This window comes from Panthera leo, chromosome E2 (genome assembly GCF_018350215.1).
Source record: "Panthera leo isolate Ple1 chromosome E2, P.leo_Ple1_pat1.1, whole genome shotgun sequence".
Taxonomy (NCBI): Eukaryota; Metazoa; Chordata; class Mammalia; order Carnivora; family Felidae; genus Panthera; species Panthera leo.
The window spans coordinates 18,571,576-18,582,733 of record NC_056693.1 but is presented as its reverse complement, the minus strand read 5'-3'; the positions used below and the strand labels follow the sequence as shown (position 1 = coordinate 18,582,733).

The window sequence follows — 11,158 nt, the reverse complement described above, 5'->3', positions numbered from 1 at the left end:
GGACATTTTCTGATATGTACATAAGTTTGTATGTATGTTGGGGGGAGGCTCCCCCCCCCCCCCCGTTGGGACTGTCATGGTTAAATGAGACTAACAATTGTTTCCCAAAAATGTTTGTGATTTTAAGCCCAGCGATTAATTTTATGACTATTATTCTAAATTCACTTTCTGTTATATTATTTAAATCCTTTTTGATCAGTTCATTAGCTGTTGTTATTTCCTGGAGATTCTTCTGAGGGGAATTCTTCCGTTTGGTCATTTCGGATAGTCCCTGGAGTGGTGAGGACCTGCAGGGCACTTCCCCTGTGCTGTGGTGTATACCTGGAGTTAGTGGGCGGGGCCGCAGTCCGACCCGATGTCTGCCCCCAGCCCACTGCTGGGGCCACAGTCAGACTGGTGTGTGCCTTCTCTTCCCCTCTCCTAGGGGCGGGATTCACTGTGGGGTGGCGTGTCCCGTCTGGGCTACTTGCACACTGCCAGGCTTGTGTTGCTGGGGATCTGGCGTATTAGCTGGGGTGGGTAGGCAAGGTGCACGGGGGCTGGAGGGGCAGGCTTAGCTCGCTTCTCCTTAGGTGATCCACTTCAGGAGGAGCCCTGTGGCAGCGGGAGGGAGTCAGATCCGCTGCCGGAGGTTTGGCTCCGCAGAAGCACAGAGTTGGGTGTTTGCGCGGAGCGAGCAAGTTCCCTGGCAGGAACTGGTTCCCTTTGGGATTTTGGCGGGGGGATGGGCGGGGGAGATGGCGCTGGCGCCTTTGTTCCCCGCCAAGCTGAGCTCTGCCGTCCGGGGGCTCAGCAGCTCTCCCTCCCTTTGTCCTCCAGCCTTCCCGCTTTCCGAGCAGAGCTGTTAACTTATGACCTCCCAGACGCTAAGTCGCGCTTGCTGTCGGAACACAGTCTGTCCGGCCCCTCCGCTTTTGCCAGCCAGACTCGGGGGCTCTGCTTGGCCGGCGAGCCGCCCCTCCGCCCCGGCTCCCTCCCGCCAGTCCGTGGAGCGCGCACCGCCTCGCCGCCCTTCCTACCCTCTTCCGTGGGCCTCTAGTCTGCGCTTGGCTCCGGAGACTCCGTTCTGCTAATCCTCTGGCGGTTTTCTGGGTTCTTTAGGCAAGTGTAGGTGGAATCTAAGTGATCGGCAGGACTGTGCCGGCTGTGAGCCCCGCGTCCTCCTACGCCGCCATCTTCCGGAACCCCCAAAAATGTTTGTGATTTTAAAATTTCTTTGATCTAAGAATTATCCTTCTAATTGACTGCATTTCTTCTCACCAAGGAACTCGCATTCCCCTCTGCAAAATACAAATTGCTAATGTACTCACCCCTTACCCCTGAACACATTAGTCTGACAGTTTGTTCTCATAAATAAAACTCTTGTCCTGATAAGTATTGATTGATATTTCCAGATCGCCACCTCAGGGAGCAAAATGTACACATGTAGGCTCTAACAGTCTCCAAGAAAAGTCCTGCGATCAGGGGAATGAATGCAACGGGTCTTTATTTGTCCTCGAATATCTCCAGTTCCCGCAGGGCAGGAGCAATCAGTGAAAACAGGTGGTTCTGGAATCACAGGCTTCTGCAAAGTTGTCTCTGATTTACATGAGCTGTGTGAGTTCTCACTCCAAGTCAGATGACTTCCTGTTTGTTATTTACCTACTCATCTTCAGAATGATTTCTGCTTCTTTCTCTTTGTCTTTTGGCTTACTTTGCTTCTTCTCTATTATTTTGAAATTTTCATTCTAATATTAATTGCTGTTATACAAAGTATATTCACAAGCATTTTTAACAAATCCACATGTTTACGAAGTTAATGTGAATACTCTATCTAAATTCCCTGTTCCTCTCTCCTATTTCAAGAATCCAAAGAGTAAACAGTGTCATTAACTGGTATATATTCTTTAAGAAGCGCTTTTCAATTAAAAAAAGAATATTGGCTTTTATTCATTTATTACTTCTCAGTGAAATCTCCCTTAAATCTCTACTTGACCTTCTCGTGGTAATTCATCTTGTACCCCTCTATGAGATGTATAAGATTGGTGTCCACAGAAGGCTGAAAGATCATTGCTGGTCAGCTCTGTGTCTCCATGGGGGGTTCCATGCCCCAAGATTTCGGTTCCAACCGAATCTTTCAGTTTTTTGTTTGTTTGTTTGTTTATAAAAAGTCTATTGTTTTCTACTAAAAACATTGATGTCATCCTTACATTTTAGTTAAATTACATAAGGCATTTAACATACCAGGAGCAACTTTGATATGGCTTTCAAAAAAAAGATAGTTCTTTATTTTTTTTTTTAAGTTTATTTATTTTGAAAGAGAGTGAGTGAGAGAGCAGGGGAGGGGTAGAGAGGGAGGGAGAGAGAGAATCCCAAGCAGGCTCTGCACTGTCAGCACAGAGCCCGATGTGGGGCTAAAACCCACGAACCCACGAACTCAGATCATGACCTGAGCCGAAATGGAGAGCTTAACCAACTGAGCCACCCAGGAGCCCCAAAAGAAAGACAGTCCTTTAAATTAATCTAATCACCAATGCTTTGGAATAAACTCCAAATTCTGGATTACTATAAAAATGGCTATTGTGTAAAATGTTTGATTATAATATGGTAATGTAATGGTAATAACTGTAAATTTTAATAAATAATATCATGTAAATCAATAAATATTTCCCTCCACATTCTGAGGGGGGACTTATAACTACTGGGTTGTACTTAGAACTTATCAGTGGAAAGGGCTAATATACCTATTTTTTAAAGATTATACTTCAAGTTTATGCTGATATTTTTGAACCAATTTAGAAATGCAGAGTTTCTACTCAATATTTATGGTTTTATATTTGCATCTACTATTACTTTAAGCTAATAACTTTTTTACAAATAAAAATTCTAATAATTTTGTTAATGTGATAATATACAACAATTTAAGATTTCTTTGAAGTTTTGGGGCACCTGGGTGGCTCAGTCGGTTGAGCGTCCGACTTCGGCTCAGGTCATGATCTCACAGTCCGTGAGTTCGAGCCCCACATCGGGCTCTGTGCTGACAGCTGGGAGCCTGGAGCCTGTCTCAGATTCTGTGTCTCCCTCTCTCTCTGAACCTCCCCCGTTCATGCTCTCTCTGTCTCAAAAATCAATAAAGGTTAAAAAAAAAAAGATTTCTTTGAAGTTTTAAAACCTTTTTATTTTAGTGGCACCCGGGTGGCTCCGTTGGTTAGGTCTGACTTCAGCTCAGGTCATGATCTCACGGTTCATGAGTTCGAGCCCTGTATCAGATTCTGTGCTCACAGCTCAGAGCCTGAAACCTGCCTCGGATTCTGTGTCTCCCTCTCTCTCTGCCCCTCCCCTGCTCACGCGTTGTCTCGCTCTCAAAAATAAGTAATAAACATTAAAAAAAATTTAATAAATAAAACCTTTTTATTTTGAAACATTTATTTTCAGAATAGTTTTAGTGATAATACAGAATGTTCCCTATACCTGTCACCCAGTATCTCCCATTGTCAACATCTTCTATAACCATGTACATTTATCCAAGCAGGAAATTAATATTGGCTTAATGCTATTTAATACATTGCAGACCTTATCTGGTTTTCTCCAGTTTTTCCACTAATATACTTTTCTGTTCCAGGATTGTCTTTCATGACCTGTATACTTTTGAGGAATAGTAATCTGTATCTATCTATCTACATACACATATATATTGTATGTATTATATGGATATGTATAATAATATATATTAGAGAGAGAGAAGGGGGCTATATAGAGGGTATATATTCTAATATATATATAGCCTCTATTATAGAATAATACTCGGGCATCTGTGTGGCTCAGTCAGTTAAACATCCAATTCGTGGTTTTCGGCTCAGGTCATGATCTCACAGTTTGTGGGATCAAGCCCCACATCAGGCTCTGGGCTGACAGCACAGAGCCTGCTTGGGATTCTCTCTCCCTCTCTCTCTGGCCCTCCCCTGCTCACACACACACACATACTCTCTCTCTCTCAAAATAAATAAAATAAACAGAAAAAATAGAATAATACTCAATTTGGGTTTGTCCAATGTTTTCTCATTATTATTTGATGTTATATATTTGGGGGAAGAACGCTACACAGGGGAAGTGTCTTCACCTCATTATATCAAGGAATGCGTAATATAAACATGATTTATGTCCAGTGATAACAAACCTTGATCACTTAGTTAAGGCAGTACCTGCCAGATTTCTCCACTGTAAAGTTAATGTTCTTCCCCTTTCATATTGTTTGTTACATACCAGTCACTATGCCCAATCCCCATGGGAGACAAATTAGTCTTTGCCACCTGGAAGAGAGAAGTATCACATGTTTAAACAACTGTAGTCTTATTAGTAAACATTTTGGGAGAGTTATTTTGAGACTAAAAATATTATAAGACCCTTTAATTTTTCCATTAATTTGCAGCTGGAAACCAATTCCTACAAGGCTAAAAATGTATTGTTGTTCATAAGTAAAATCCTAAGTATCCCATATGCAAACACTGTTGAAAGGATATTTAGCTTGATAGAACACTGAGCTAACACCAAAAATGAGTGTAATATAGGCTTACTAAGACCAGATCTACAAGTCAAAGCGAATTTTGTTTGATTGTATGCAGATTTACCACTACATTAAATAAAAGAATGCCATAAGGGCTACAGATTCAGACAAGTATTATTGGAAAAGGGAAAAGAGTAAAGATATCCTAATGTATAATGGTACAGAAACATTTCTTTTAAAGATATGTGTTTAATTAATCCTATTGTATTTCCATTTTCCATTTTAAAGTTCTTACATTTATGTATCTTAAGAATACATAATACAAAAATACACAATAATATAGCATACAAAGTTTAAATATCTAGTAAGAAGTTGCTGTATCAGAGGATGGAAACATTTTTCTCACACGTGTTTGTCTTTTTTTTTTTAATTTTTTAATGTTTATTTATTTTTGAGAGAGAGAGACAGTGCGGGAGGGGCAGAGAGAGGGAGGCAAAGCAGGCTCCAGTCTCTGAGCTGTCAGCACAGAGCCCGACATGGGGCTCGAACCCACGAACCGCGAGATCATGACCTGAGCCCAAGTGGGATGCCTAAGAGGTCGGATGCTTAACCGACTGAGCTACCCAGGTGCCCCTCACACGTGTTTGTCTTACCCTTATTAATTGCCACCAGTAGTAGTTTTAATGATGTTCTATTTAATAACATTTCTGTAATAGAAAAGTAAACAATACAGAAAGATAAATAATTTCAAACACCTATTTTTCATATTTTTATGTTAAACTAAAAACACAATTTAGAATACATTATTATGGTTTTGGGAGGTCTGGTATGGCAGTGCCCTGGCTTGGCGCTCTGCTTCTGGCCTCAAGCGTCCGCCCGATAGCGAACACCTGAATCCTCAACTCTGCCTTCCCAGGTGGGGTCAGGTACTTATTCGCGTCCTTTGCGCCGCGACGGCAGCCCATCAAACTCGCCCAGCCCCATAAAAGGTCGGGTCGTCAGCTCAGCGGGAGCCTGCGCCTGCGCCATCCGAGGACCGATGGGAACTCCCCAGGCTCCCGGGAGCGGGCTTGGGTGGTCCTTGTGGGCGGCGGGAACGCGTAGGTTTTACGATTTTAGCGCGCCAGACTACGTTGCCCGCAGGCTACTGCGCTCAGGCCAAAGAAGCCTGGGATTACACTTCCCGAAGGCCGCGGGGGCAACCTGGACCTCAGCCTCCCCCCCACCCGCACTGTTTCGTGATTGTTGGCGCGGCAGAAAACCGACACCCGGCCTCGTGGAGAGAGTTCTGCAGAGTCAGACCCGCCCACAGGGCAACGTGGACCTCTGTGAAGGGAGACAGTGAGTGTGGGGTGTGCGGGGAGCGGCAAGGGGTGGGGCCGAGGCTGCCCGCATCCCCGGCGTGCGTGAGCCTGAGCCGGAACAGCTGGGGGCGGGAGGGGGACTGTGTGGTTTGGACCAGGGGTGTGCGCCCGCCAAGGCTAGGAGGGGTATCATTGTGACCCGTGTTCCAGGTTCCTGCGGCCCCTCTCTCCTCTCAGCCACGTGGTCTGTCCTAGACTGGAGGCCCCCAGAGGGAGGTCGGTTAGGGAGCCCTTGAATGAAGCTTCCCAGCAGGACCCGCCGGAAAGCCCGGAGCTGATCTGGAGATGGGAATTTAATTATTTTATTTTATTTTTTAATTTTTTTAATATTTATTTTTGAGAGAGAGAGAGAGAGGGAGAGACAGCGTGAGCAGGAGAGGGGCAGAGAGAGAGAGAGGGAGACACAACTCGAAGCAGGCTCCAGGCTCTGCACTGTCAGCACAGAGCCCCATGCGGTGGCTGGAACTCATGAACCAGGAGATGTGCGGAAATCCGAAGTCGGAGGCTTAACCGACTGAGCCACCCAGGCGGCCCAAGAAAAATAGCTGAGATATGGGAGCAACTCAAGCATCCATCAATAGATGAATGGATAAAGAAGATGAAGTGTACATATACAATGGAATAGTATTCATAAAAAAGAATAAAATCTTGCCATTTGTGATAACATGGATGGACCTAGAGATGATTATGCTAAGTAAAATAAGTCAGAGAAAAACAAATACCATATGCTTTCACTTGTATGTTGAATATAAAAACAAGACAACAAGCAAACAAAACAGAAACAGACTCAAAAATAACAGAACAAACTAGTGGTTGGCTGGCAGTGGGGTGGGGTGGGGGGAGGATTGGTGACAGACATCAAAAGGTACAAACCTCCAGTCAAGTCACAGAGATGTGAAGTACAACATAGGAAATATACGCAATAATATTCTAATAACTTTGGTGGCAGGTGATAACCAGACTTATTGGGGTGATTGTTTCATAACGTGTAGAAATGTCAAGTCACCGTGTTGTTTACGTGAAACTGACATTATATGTCGACCACACTTCAATTACAAAAAAAAAATTCCAACCAAAAAAAAAAAAAAAAGAATGTAGGAGTGTCAGGAGGAGAATCTGTTCAAAGCAGAACTGTGTAGCCGGATATTAGCTCCAGATCAGCGTCCCCAGAACGAAGGCCTAGCCAGAAAGCGTCCTGCTGAAGGTCTAACTCTGTCTTCCTTGAAGAAGTGCTGTTGGCTCGGCATCCAGCTGTGTGCAGCTCGGTTCACTGGGGTTCGGCTTTATCCAGAATCCCTCTGTTCTCCAAAACTTTATGTGAGGGTGGCTGTAGCATAACGTGGAAGCTGAAATGGAGGGACAAGAAGGCTTACTGGCTGAAGCTATTGGGAACCCTAAAACCTCCTTTTCTTCTCTCAGCTCTGGGTTTTCTAGAGTTTGAACCTCTCTACTAGAGGAATCCCCGGGAAGACTGATCGGTTCTTACATTTCTAAAAGCATAGCCGTTTAAGTTGTTACTCCTTGAAATACTGGGATTTTTACACTACGTAGATATTTTCTTTTCTTTTTAAAAAATTTTTTGATGTTTATTTTTGAGAGAGAGAGAGAGAGAGGCAGAGGTAGGGACAGAATCCGAAGCAGGCTCCTGGCTCTGAGCTGTCAGCACAGATCCCGACGCGGGGCTCCCACTCACGAACCGTGAGATCATGACCTGAGCCGAAGTCGGACGCTTAACCGACTGAGCCACCCAGGCGCCCCTAGACTCCGTAGATATTTTCATCAATTAACCTGAGGCGTTCTTCCTAAGCGGGCACTATCTAATTACCTGCTTGGTTCCTTCTGTTTGAAACAGTGCCAAACGATTGCTTCCTCCTTGCAAGGTCGCCTTTTCTGACTGGTGTTCATTAATTCATCGAGCAAATTACGGAACAGGCCCTACGTGATGAGTCTTTGCTAAAGGACTGTGATGGAGCAGTGAAGATGTGAAGCCTCGTGAATTATTGGAGCTCCTCTGTGTCAGTCAGTGGTTTGGTGAGTTTGAGATACTGGCCTCATTTGGCCATACATCAGAAGGTTAAAAAATCTCCACAGACCTACGGATTTTGTACCAATTGGTCTCTTTTTTTTTTTTTTTTTTTTTTTAATGTTTATTTATTTTTGACAGAGAGAGAGACCGAGCATGAGCAGGGGAGGGGCAGAGAGAGAGGGAGACACAGAATCGAAAGCAGGCTCCAGGCTCTGAGCTGCCAGCACAGAGCCCGATGCGGGGCTCGAACTCACAGACCGCGAGACCATGACCTGAGCCGAAGTCGGACGCTCAACCGACTGAGCCACCCAGGTGCCCCCCAATTGGTCTCTTAATATGATGAGATCGCATGCTCTGGGAGGCTTTTAGGGACACAGCGGGGACATAACTATGACTTGGAAACATTGATACCGTTCCTGCGGGGCGATGCCCGAGAGCATGTACTAGGTCAGTTTTGTGGTGGCGGGGGACCTGCTAGACTTGGGTGGCATTCGTTTGATTTGAATCACCTTCGTCATAGTCCACTAACTGAGGAACAGCAGAAGTGTTGAGTGATGAGTGTTAAATGACACTATGAGCATATTATCATAAACAGTAGCTTAACATAGATTACCAGCATTGGGGAAATCTGAGACATTTGGTCCAGTCTTGTAAAAATATAAAATAATGCCTAACTCTGATATATATTCATGAAAGGTACTTCTATTTCATCATGAAAATGTTTCTATTAGTAAAGGAAAATGTTGATGATGTAATCTGACATGATAATCTTGCAGTTTCAGAAATTAGCAAATTTGTATAATACCTATTTTCTAAAATAAAGATTTTATGCTTGGGAAAAAAAAACTTCTCTTAAAGGGAAAATAGTGCAGAGATTAATATTTCTTGAGAATTTTTTGGGTTGGGTACTGAGCAGGCAGTGTCTTTGTGTCTGTGATTTACTTTAACAGAGAAACTTGGATTATTTTGTCAGTTTCTCAACAGGTCTGAAGTCCCGTGGTATCCTACAACATACAGAAAATTTTGTCCCTAGCAACAGGGTTCTTCCAGAACATGCAGATATTCTGATTCATAATACTTTTTAGGTCATAAGCTTTGAACCTACTTCATTGTTCTGATTGCTCCCTTGCCACATGGAAACTTTTTATTTCCTCTTCTTTCATCTTAAAAACTTTTTTTTTTTTTTTTTTTTAACTGCCCCAGAAATATGTGGGTTTGCCATTTCAGGGACCAGTGACATTCAGGGATGTGGCCGTAGCCTTCTCTCAGCAGAAGTGGGAGAGTCTGAATTCTGCTCACAGGGACTTATACAGAGATGTGATGTTGGAGAACTGTAGTAACTTGGTCTCACTGGGTGAGTTTTCCTCTTTCAAGTAAATTAGAGTCTTCTCCCTCAAACACTTTCTTCCTTGTACCTTTTAGGGCTATCTTAAGAAGTGAATGTACTTTCTTCTCTCTGTTCCCAAAGAAATGGTTTGACCTTTGTTGGGCTGGAAAGGATGAAATGGCAGGATTAGAACCGGGGGTGTTTATTGCATAAACATTGACAAAGGCCAAATTTCCTATTATGTTTATGCTCAAAATTGCTGTAAGTGCTCCGTTAATATCTGAGCCACCTGCCAGCAGAACAGCTGGACACAGGGTCCTGGTTTGTCCTATCTGAAGAGCCTGTGCAACCTACACAGTGGTCGGTTGGATAAACAAATAAATTTAAAACTGAAGTTACTGGACGCCTGGGTGGCTCAGTCAGCTGAGCAGCTGACTTCCACTCAGGTCATTGTAATAGGTCAACTTATAAGCTGTCAGAAAGCTTATTGTATATAAGTTCGGCTTAAACTCACCTTTCATGAATAATTGAGATAAAAGCTTATGTAGTTCCCTATTAGGGTTATCGGAAATTACTAATCGCCCTATCTCGCTTCTGTAACTTCGCCTGCTTGCTAAATAGATAACTTAGGTTGCAAAACGCTCCCCCCACCCCTTCTACCAAGATCTGGCCTAGTCAAGACCAACGTGTAAAAAGTCACGAACTCACTGCCCCACGGTATCTTAGGTGTCTAACTATGATTGGTCATTTTAAAATCCATTAGGACAAAGAACTTTAAATTGATAGGTTCCCGCCAAGACTAACGTCTGTGTGTTAGTCTGATGAAATGCTGTAAGTTGAAATTGGTTAACTAAATAATGACGTACTCTGACTTGCTAAAATCCACATAAGCTCACTGCTACCTTTGTTCGGGGGCCATTCTCTGCACTTTTCTCCTTAAGATCAGGAGATGAGATTTGGCCCGGCTGTGAATAAAATCTTGTGTTGCTTCTATTCAGCGTCTGATGTTGTTGTTGTTGTTTTTTGGTTTTTGGTTGTTTTTTTTTTTTTTTTTTTTTTTTTTTTGGTCTCTTGACAGCACCCTGTTTCATTTGGAGGTTCCACCGAGATTCTATGACCACCCAAGATTCGGAGGCTGAAGCGGAACAGCTAGGGAAGAGCTCTGAGAGACGTTCCTCGGCCCCGGCCTTCCGTTCTCAGACCTGGCTTAAAAGTAAGGTATGCGAGGTGGCGCCTGTTTTCTGTTACTGGCCAGATCTGATTCTAGGAGGGAAGGCTGGACGCGGCTTAACTTCGCCCTAGCTGGTGTCTGATGGAGACGTCCCCAGCACCATTTGGGTCTCCGGACCATCCAGGTCTTCGGACCGTCTGGGTTGGGCTTGATCACCCCAACCATTTGCTCTACGTTCAGTGCTCTGTGTGCCCTGTTAAACGTTTCCTGTTAACCTATCATTATCTCTGGTGTGACCCACTGTTTAACCTCCGTCATGGGTCAGTCTTTGTCCGAGCCTTGCTCCCCTTTAAATGCATGCTAAATAACTTCTCTGGTTTCAGAAAAAGAGGAAGGAACTATGGCTGTAACCTAAAGCCATCCTGGCTGCGGACATATTGCCAACTGGACTGGCTGACATTCTCTGGGGTTGACTGGCCCCCAGAGGGCTCCTAGAATCTTAACCTTGCTTATGCTGTCCGCAGGATTTGTCATGATGTTCATCCCCACCAGGAGCCATATGCTGTGACTTGGGTCGACCTCCTAGAAGACCCACCTTCCTGGCTGAGAGAGTGCCAGAAACAGGGCCAAAAGCTGTCATCCGGCATCTCCCTTTCCCACTCCCCTTCCTGTTCTCCTCCAAACTCCAAACCCTTGCTTCCCGTCACTTAGCCTCCAAAGAGGCTTTACCCGGTGCTTCAGGAGATACCCAAGGGAGGGACTTGTTATCCGATCCTTAGAGACCAGC

At 44.2% G+C, this 11,158-nt stretch overlaps 1 long non-coding RNA gene across 2 annotated transcripts; it reads left to right on the top strand.

Moving 5' to 3' along the window:
* The first annotated feature begins 5,547 nt into the window (after positions 1-5,547).
* Positions 5,548-10,444, top strand: LOC122208287. 2 transcript variants are annotated; one of them, XR_006197183.1, is made up of 4 exons: positions 5,548-5,824; positions 7,728-7,878; positions 9,101-9,227; positions 10,279-10,444. It is a non-coding gene; the product is annotated as an uncharacterized LOC122208287 (long non-coding RNA). The 2 variants fall into 2 exon arrangements; XR_006197182.1 differs by having other exon boundaries at positions 7,700-7,878.
* The last annotated feature ends 714 nt before the right edge of the window (positions 10,445-11,158 follow it).